Consider the following 9927-nt stretch of genomic DNA (forward strand, 5'->3'; position numbering starts at 1 on the left):
ATCAGGCCAGCTGCTTCGGGGAGGTGGGAAGGCTAGCACAAAGCCTCTGTGAATGCTTGCATTTGTTCCTTGGTGCTCACTCAATGCTTCCTTAGAGTGAAAGCTCCCCACTCCTCCAGCGTACTAGGGCACAGCTGAGTAGGCGGGACATGACGTGCCAATTTGCTATTCCTTCCCCGAAGGCCGCTTCCAGACCATATTTTTTAATTTACAGAATTTCTTATCTATTCCCTTGTTATCCTGGATACCAATATTTCTGCTAGCCAGAGAATCCTTCAAACAAGTAAGACCCGGACTACGAATCTTTAGAATACACTGCTCTTGATAGCCCCAGAGCAGCAGGCTCTATAATATGGGGGGATACCTATGAAGGGCCAGCTACAATCCCAACTGAGGGGGGGCATCTGGGCAGTAGGCTGGGGTTCTGCTGATATCAGGTGCTGACTGTTCCATAGCCAGTGTGCTTGGACCTGAGCCCCGAGGAAGATGGGAGCATCCTTCCTCCAGGATTTTACCCAATAACCTATATGAAAATTTTGTGCTGTCTTCCTGATCTTGAGCTACAGGAGCAGTGGAAGCTGACAGTGCCCTGGCCAGTGAGATCCTTTAACAGGCTGAAGTAGCTTCTGTGTTGGACAAGGAGGTTGATTTGACTGCTAAGGGAGGTAACAGTCAGTGGGGGCAAAAAAGAACTCATTGGAGTCTCAAGGTTGCCTAGGTATCTTCTGCCAGGCTTCTAACCATCTGAGTCTGCCAGTGGAAAATCAAGCAGACCCGTAAAGCAAGACCTCACATCCCACAGGCGTGGAGAATTGGGTTATGACACTAAGCAATGGATTTCCATCAGCCAAGGTATTCGTTCACACACTAAGGGGTGTGTGAAACTGGATGGTAACCATGATGACCAAGTTAGATCTCATGGCCGCTCCCAAAGTGTGGCCAGCAGCCATGATGCTTTGTGTCACCCTCCTAGGCGGGCTTGTGTTAGAAACCTTTCCTCAGCTTCCTCTAACCCCTTTGGCATCATCCTTCCTTGCTGGGCAGCCCAGAGGCCGCCCTTTGCCAATGACATCACGGAGCACCTTGCCCAATGGGGTTCCGTTGGGTGTGGTTAATGGGAAGTGTTGCAGGAGATGAGAGGGAAGAAGTTTGTTTTCTTCGGTTTCCAGGTCAACTCCTCTGGAAGGTCCTCAGCTTCTGGAGGGTGGTCCTCCTTCTTTGCAAAACTCTTTTTGGGTTCCATTCACCACCCTGTCTCTTGCCTCTTCCTGTCTATCCAGACAGTTCACTGTTACAAACCTGAGAGCTGTCCCATAGGCTCCTCTTACCTCTGAAATATTATGAATCTCTTCTCAGATCCCTCAGTTGCTGACCAACCCTGACTGATCCACATCGTCTGGCCAATGGTGGAACTGCCTAGAACTCTCAACCCAGGGCAAATGGAGCAAAACAGAAATCATGGCTGAGAGTTCAGCTGTAGCAGGTGTGGCAGGGACTGTGGCTATGGGGTTGGGTCCGGTGTCAGATGTGTCCTGTTGTAGTGGACATAGCAGCCTGCCAAGATCATTTATTCTGCTTTGGTCCTTGGACAGGGCCTCGGTTTTTGCTCTTTTTCTTTTTTTTTTTTCCAATGTTTCAGCCTTCCAATAATTCCTTGCTCCTCCAACATCCTTCCAGGAAAAAAAATGATGCTGATGAATTTTAAAGTTCATGTAGTCGGAGATGTCCTGATGCCTGGCACAATGAACTTGACTGATACAACCCATTGAGCAGATGCTTGGTGTCTGGCCCGAAGCATTGTTTAGCAGGATGAGAGATTATAGGGCTCTTTACAAGTGATCACCTACCATGCATGTGGGTAAAGGTTGACTACACAACCACCGTTCTGTAAAAATGTGTTAATCACAAGAAAAATACCACAAACCATCAGAAAGATTTGGCCTAGATGTTCTAGAGATATTGGCACAACAAACAAACAAACAAAACTCCAAAACAAAAGAAAATCACAAACAAACAACAAGACCAATAGCATGTTTCAGTCCGTTGACTTTTTATCAGACAAGAAATAAAAACTCTTCCTGGCTTGGGTTCTTCTTGCTTATATTATTGGTGGGACATATTTTTTTTTTTTTTAGTATTTATTCTTTCCTTTCATTTTTACAACCAGTCTCCCTTGATAAGAAGGCTGAGAAGTGAGTAGCCCAAGCACACACAGCCAATATTTGCAGGGTTTGGACACAGAGAATAATCACTCATGGGTAACTGTGCTCATCTGTTCAGGGAGACTTCCTTGAGTTCTGACCTCATGCCAGGCCTGGCACCACGTTTAGATTCAGATGCAGATGGAACGGCATCCATACCATTAGGGTTCACTGAAGTGGTCCAGGCAAGAGATGATGAGACACTGAAAGCCAGAGAAGACTAAGCTCTTAAGAGATGCCTAGAAGGAAAAGTCTGTAAGGTTTTGTGGTAATTACTATGAAAGGGGTCGGAGCGGGGGGAGAAGAGAAGAGAAATGTATTTAGAAGGATTTCTAGGTTTCAGACTCAAACATGGGAGAATTGCATGGTTGTTGCTGGGACAGAAAATGTTGTAGAAAAGGTGAAGGAGGTAGGAGGCGTGAAGGAAAGAGCTGGAGACCAGGCAGCTGGGAACAGAGCGAAGTCTGAAGGCAAAACAGCTCTTGTTAGGCGTATGCCCTCAATGATGATTGAGCTAGGACAGAGATGAAAGTCAAGGTTGGCTTGGAAGCCTCAAGTAACAACTAGTAACAGAACTTTGAACCTCCAGCCTCCTGCACTTGGAGCTGTGTGGGCGCTACACGAGGAGACTTGTGCTTTCTGGGCCCCCACAGCCGGTCTTGGAGGGCTCCCTTCATCTCCCCTGTTATTCCTGGGCTCAGGTTCAGCATTTAGTCGATCTTCTCATTAGGAGAAGCTGCTCTGTGGGCCTGCAGGATCATTCAATACAGTAAGCGAGCCAACCTCAGGGGTTCCTTGGGTAATGAGTCCTTAAGCCCGCCATTAGCCACCGTTAGGGCTGAGCTTACTTTTTGCTTACTGATCACCAGCTATGGGGCTGGCTGGGTTGGCCAGATGGAGAGGTGTGTGGATCTTTTCCAGGGCTCCTCTCCAGAGACTCCTGGAATCAGGCTGCTGTGTCCCTGGGGTCAGGATTAGTTTCAGTTCGTTGGGCAAGCACAGGTAGGAATCTATGCTTGATGGGTTTTGGAGGAGGGAGGGCTAGAAGCTATGGCTCTAGCTTCTTTCAAGTGTGTGTTTCTGTATGTCTGTTTCAGGAAGCCCATTGTCTGCTCTAAAGGGTGCATGATTCAGGCTTAGAAACCCTTGTTTGTATACTCTGGATGTCTTCAGAACCCTTCTCCTTCTATCCTCCCTGGATATCTATGAGATCACACGGAAAAGGGCAGACTTAAGTTTTACTGCCTCTCCCCAGCTCCTGAAAAAAACTCTTGTAGGGCTGGCGAGGTATTCCAGATGTTGGGCTGCTTCTCTGGGTACTCTGCTCTCCTCCAGGGGCTTCTGCTGATCCACTGGGGATGGCAGGCCGATGCAGGTGCCATGGCTGCTATGCAGGTGCTGGAATCTTCTGACAATGCCCCCACTCTGCTGGGCATTGCAGCATTTCTCTCCCCCTGTACACAAGGGCAGAGCTCTGCTGCTGGTCTGCCAGGGCCAGCTTCTCTGCCAGCCCCATACCACTGTCTCACTTTGATAGCATTGGGCTCTGGTACTACTGTCATCTCAGGGGGTGGGGGAAGGGATAGAGCCCTAAGGCTGAAGAACATCTGTGATGATGGGAGAGAGCAGGGGAGAAAGGTTTTTACATGTTAGAGGCTACTAAAAGTTTCATAAGGTCTGCCAAAACATGCCTTCTAGTGTATTATGAACATTGTCTTAGTCAGTGTTCTATTGCAGGAAAGAGACACCTTGACCGGGCCAACTCTTATAAAAAAAAGCATTTAATTGGGGCTGGCTGGTGGTTTCAGAGGTTTAGTCCATTATCATCATGATGGGGAGCATGGTGGCATGCAGGCAGACATGGTGGTGGAGAAGGAGCTGAGAGTTCTCCATCTGGATTCACAGACAACAGAAATGAGAGACAGCTACCAGGCCTGGCTTGGGTGTCTGAAACTTCAAAGCCCATATTTCCAACCCCCAGTGACACATTTTGTCCCCAAAGGTCACATCTTCTAGTTCTTTCAAGTAGTGCTACCCACTTAGTCTTCAAATACATGAACCTATGGGAGCCATTCTTATTCAAACCACCAGCGGTACCTTATTATAGAGACACATAATCCTGTTCCTACCTCACACCACAAGAAGACATTGACATTGGTCTTGGTCTTGTGACTTGGTTTGATCAATGGGATGTTAGCAAGTCTAAAGAAAGCAAAACTGTGTATTGGATTAAACAATTGAACTTTGGGCCTTGCCACTCTCAGGGGAACACGGACCATGGTCAAGCCATTGTCCTGGAAGAATGAGAAATGTTAGGGAAAGAATCAGACACTAAAGCCCTGTGGCTTGAGTCAGAGCCTCCGAAGAGACATAGAGATGAGAAAGTTGGAAATAAATGCTTAATGATATGCACCATTGATTTTGGGGATAGTTGTTATGCAGCGGTGTTGAGATGGTAGCTTCCTCATTTCTAACATCCAGACATCAATCTTTGGAAACAGCTAAGGAAGAATTGGAGTTACTACTACTATGTAGTACTAATGAAAGGGATTTTCCTTTCATGAGAGCAACTTTCTGTCTGGGATAGATCATTGGAGTTTGATCCTTTCTTTACTTAAGGTGAATTCTCTCAAAAATCCTTTCAGATCTCATGTAAATGAATTTCACAAGCACTTGTCTTTTGACTATGAACTCAAGTTCATATTCCTTCACTTGAAGACTATAAATTCGTCTTTTCTTTGAAATTCAAAGATTTTTCTGTCTTTGAAAATGTATTTGTTTTATTATTAAATGTGTCTGGCATTTGAGTGCAGTATCCCAGGAGGCCAGAAGAGGGCGATAGATTCTCTGAAGAAGAGGGGTTTGTGAGCCATACCCGGTGAGTGCTAGGAACCTTTGCAAAGAGGAGCATGCGCTCTCAACCACAGTTCCGTTGCCTTACTCTTTTTTTTTTTTTTTTTTTTTNGNNANAGGGTTTNTNNNNGNAGCCCTGGCTGTCCTGGAACTCACTTTGTAGACGAGGCTGGCCTCAAACTCAGAAATCCGCCTGCCTCTGCCTCCCGAGTGCTGGGATTAAAGGCGTGCGCCACCACGCCCTGCCATTGCCTTAGTCTTAAACTCGTAAATGTTCATAAATGGATCAGAGTAGAGGTTGGGAAATCTTGTAAAAGATAAGATTGTAAGTACAGTTAGAGTGTGTCTCCACATCCCAAACAAGTATCAATGCATTCCACATGCCTCTGTAGATTCACAATTATGGATGGAAATATATTTTAAAAATTGTGTCTGTACCAAACACAGGCCCTTCTTTAAGTGATCTACTTTACCAATGAGCCCTTCAGGATTTGCATCCCGTTAGCTGTTGTAAGTAACCAAGAGACGCTGTAAAATGCATGGAAAGATCTGTATATACTAAAGGAGAAATTTGAGTCATTTTGCGAAAGACTCTTGTATAACCATGGGTATCGATGTCTGTGGAAGGAAACCTAGAACCAAGCCCTGGTAGGTACAGGGGACAACTGTAGGTTATACTTTAAGGATCATACAGAAGGGTTTGCTAGTTTCCTTTTTTGTTGTTGCCATGACAAAATACTTGACAGAAACAAAATAAAGGGAAGAGGGTTTATTTGGTCTGATGATCACAAAAGGGGCTTGTTTGTGGTTACTGGGACCCTTGTGCTTGGGCAGAACGTCATGGGGGCAGATGGTGGTGGGAGGAGTTTATTCACCACATGGCCAGCCTAAAAGAAGAGAGATGCTGGTAGTAAGTTTGCTGTGCATTTTAACCTTTTAATTCCATTGAGTCCCTAGGCCATGGGATGATGCCCCACACATTCAGGATAAGTGTTCCTTGCTCATTCAGTTAATCCTCTCTACAAACAGCCTCACAAGAGGCACGCCTCACCACAAGCACTGATTTAGATGATTCTATACCCCGTCAGGTTGACAATGAAGACGTACTGTGACTGTTTCCATCAGAAACATTCCACCACCAGTGCAGTTCAAAAAAAAAAAAAAAAAAAAAAGTCTGTAGAGCCTGCATGGAGGGGCATGGCAGTGTGCCAATAAAACTTTATTTACAAATAAAAGTTTGTCCACTCTGTTGTAAAACAACTTCAACTCTTCCTGCCACCGACAGATGGCGCCAGCAGCTCCTCTTGGCTGTCATTTGCTTTGTTAGAGCATGTTTGCAGTGTTTGTGCTCAGATAGAAGGTGTTTTCCAAATGTTATCATTATGACCAATAAGTGCAGAGGCAGCTAGCATGTTGGAAATGCTACTTCGAAGAGACATATGGTTACGATGGAAACCAAAGTGGAATAATAATTGCAGAAATTGGAAGCAGTGAGAAAATGGATGTTGTAAGTGAAAATGGGGTAATTTTTTTCCAGACAGTGGCATGATTGTAAAGGAGTAAATCAAACAACATAAAAAAAATATGCTTGCCCATGCCATCAACAGTAATCAGCCAAATAAGATGAGGTAGAAATGGTGAAAATCAAAAGAACAGAAAAATCGAGTGCAGGACTAGAGAGGAGCAGAGCGAGAAGAGCTCCTCAGCTTCGTGTGAGTTCAGGACAGGACAGGAGCCGCCATGATGACAGGAAGACGTTGGAGAAAGGGTCTCAGCTGATGCAAGCCATGCATGGCTCGTGAGGCTCGGAGCCCCTCAGCCTGCACAAGGTCGGTGCAATGATGGTGCTATGACGGCTGCCAAGGGCTTCTCCAGAAGAGGCCTTAAAGGAGGGAGCTACCTGCTCTGATAGATTTTTAAAGTAGGAGGACCAGGGCTCTCTCAGAAGAGCACACACCAGAGCCAAATGGATTCTGGGAAGCACTGAGCCGTTCTGCTGTTTGATGGAAATGGACCTGGGGATTACAAGTTAGCCTTTGCCAGGTTTATTATGCTGGCAGATAAATGAATAGCAGACTTATGAATGGCTCTTGGGACCTGAAATTGTTGTGAACAATTTCACATGCATAAGCACATAGACACACAGATACACATACACAAATATCTGACAGTAAAGGTGTGTGTGTGTGTGTGTGTGTGTGTGTGTGTGTGAGAGAGAGAGAGAGAGAGAGAGAGAGAGAGAGAGAGAGAGAGAGAGAGAGAGAGAGATATGCAGGCAGAGAGACAGATAAGGGCTAAAATCTGTTGCTTGCTGAGCACAGTCCTCAGGTTTCAGGGTGGGAAAAACCCTCTGCTCAGCTCTTCCCCCTCACTCAGGATCAGGAAAGCAGAGTTTGAGGAGGAAGGTTGCCAAGGAATTGGGTTAACTCCGGTGGTGCTCAGGGGACCTGGAAACAGGAGGCAGACCAGGTTGGAGTCTGAAGGTGGTGGATCTTACAAGTCTATGAGCCTGAATGCTACTGTTGGAAGCTTACAGCTTCCTCTGTACAAAGGAGGATACATGCTTTCTTGGTAGCAAATGGGAGCTGCTTCCATCCTGGGGGACAGAGGAGAAGACTGGGAGGAAATAGATGCACAGAGTAAAGAGGAGAAAAATCAAGGTGCTGCAATGACCTGGCAGATTCCAAGCTGAGATGGTAAAGATGAAGGATCAGGAAACACTGGTCACAGGGGACTTGAGTTTCCACGAGCAGGGGGATTAGCTCTGAGGCTTCTCATACAGCATTGGCAAGAATGTAATGATGAGATTTTTCATGTTTCAAAATCCATCACAGAAAAAAAATAATGTTTGTGATGAAGTGGACATATTAACTAGCCCAGTTTGGTTCTTTTATATATGCATATCAATGCGTCCCATTGGGGGCTGGGTAGTGGTAGAGTGTTGTGCCCGGCATGTTCAAAGCCTTGGGTTTAATCCACAGCACTGCATGAATTACCACATGGTGGCACATGCCTGTAATCCCAGCACTCCAACTGTGGAAACCAGAGGATTACAAATTCAAGGCCTCCTTGACTATATGTGGGTTTAGGCCAGCTTAGGATATACAAGAGGCTGTTTTTAAAGGAAAAAAAACCCTCTCTATCCTATAAATATGCATAATTATTGCTTCGAAATCTTAAGTCAGTTGAGAAAATAAGTTCATGAAAGACAAGTTTCAAGGCATGTCTGTGTGAAAGCGGGCAAGAGAGGGTATAAGACAGTTCTCCCCGGAGGAGCAGGGGCTAGGCTGGTGGCAAAGCTTTCTTTGTGGGCCAGCTTTGGGAGGCGGTGTTGACTTGGGAATAGAGCCGTCTACTTGTGTTATCTCAGGATCTCCTGGCTATAGTTAGGATTCTCCGGGTGGCAAGTTGTAGAAACCAATTTGAAGTATCTTAAGGAGAAAATATATTTGATTTATTGAAAATATATTCGGGTGTCTCCTAGAATTTAAAGAAGTCGTTGAATAGCCTCGGAGGGAGAAACTTAGCGGTGACAGCTCGGAGATGCATTCACCAGTAGGGCGAAACTTCTCTGACTTTAAACAGTGTGGGAATCAGAGGGGATAAAGCTGGAGATGGGGCTGCTCGGGACCCAACCTCTACCAAGATCTGAATTCCTAACACTTTGCCCTGGGGATGTCATGGCTGCTGCTGTTGCTTGACCCCCAAAGAGCTGCTGTTAGCTAGACTCATTCTCAACCCTGAGCCTTGTTCCCTGGTTCAGACGGATTGGTCCACATGTGCTTGTGAGATGAAGTCGCATTCTTCAAATGTGGCTGCCCAAGAGCTACCCCAGTGCACCCTGGCAGCAGGTCGGAGATAAGGAGGGCTTGGTGCACGATTCCACTTTGGTCATGCAGGAATCAGGGAGTCTGAGTCTGGGTTTGAGCGAATTCTGTGGCCTTTGTCTCTGAGTTAGCACTCTGCCCCTTGATTCTCTCCCTGCTGAGTAAAACTGGCCTTCAAGCGAGACATCTTGCTTTCCGTTTCCTTACAAGTACGTACCACACTTTCATTTTAAGCATTTTATTGAAATAGCACTTGGTAAGGCACTTATCATGCAAGCATGAGTATCGGAGTTCAAAACCAGGAAGTGTCACTGCGTGCTTGTAACCCCAGATCTGGGGAGGTAGAGACAGTCAGATCCCAGGGACTCGATGGCTAGCCAGCCCAGACTAAGTTTAAAGCTGGTGAGAAATTGAACTAAATAGAATCACATCTGAGAAACAATACATGAAGTTGACCTTTGGCTCCCACATGTACACATGCATGAACACACACACACACACACACACACACACACACACACACACACACACACACACCTATTTGAGCTTACCCACCCAGTCTTACTAGACAAGAATTTATCCCTAATTCTTACTAGGAAACATGAGGGAGAATGGTGTAATTGTGTGAGAAGTCACACACTTTTGGGACCCTCCGTCCCTCCGTCCCTCTGTCCCTCCGTCCCTCCGTCCCTCCTTCCCTCCCTTCCTACCTCCTTCCTGTCTTTTTGATGGGGTTTCACTATGTAGTCCAGACTGACTTTAAGCTTAAGATCTTTCTGCCTCAGCCTTCTAAATCAGGACCACAGCTGTTCTCTACAAGGTGGCCAGGCGCTTGGAATCTAAGTCCATTCTGGTGGTAGGAGGCAGCTAGTGACTCCTACTTCCGTTGAGTTGCTACTGGAGGGTGGATAGCTGGTTTTGCTTTTTCCCCACCCTGCCAGGAAAGCTCTTCTCTCTAGCACCAGGCTTGAGTTGGACCCAGTGTGTGAGCAGAGATGCCTTCTCCCAGCAGCTCATTCTTTCCAGGGACAGGCAAAGGCAATCCC

General features: G+C 46.2%; 1 long non-coding RNA gene across 1 annotated transcript; it reads left to right on the forward strand.

The window, feature by feature from the left end:
* Positions 1-557: 557 nt before the first annotated feature.
* Positions 558-2083, forward strand: LOC115030848. Its single transcript, XR_003836410.1, has 2 exons — positions 558-852; positions 1678-2083. It is a non-coding gene; the product is annotated as an uncharacterized LOC115030848 (long non-coding RNA).
* The last annotated feature ends 7844 nt before the right edge of the window (positions 2084-9927 follow it).

Source organism: Mus caroli, chromosome 4 (genome assembly GCF_900094665.2).
Source record: "Mus caroli chromosome 4, CAROLI_EIJ_v1.1, whole genome shotgun sequence".
In the NCBI taxonomy this organism is placed as follows: Eukaryota; Metazoa; Chordata; class Mammalia; order Rodentia; family Muridae; genus Mus; species Mus caroli.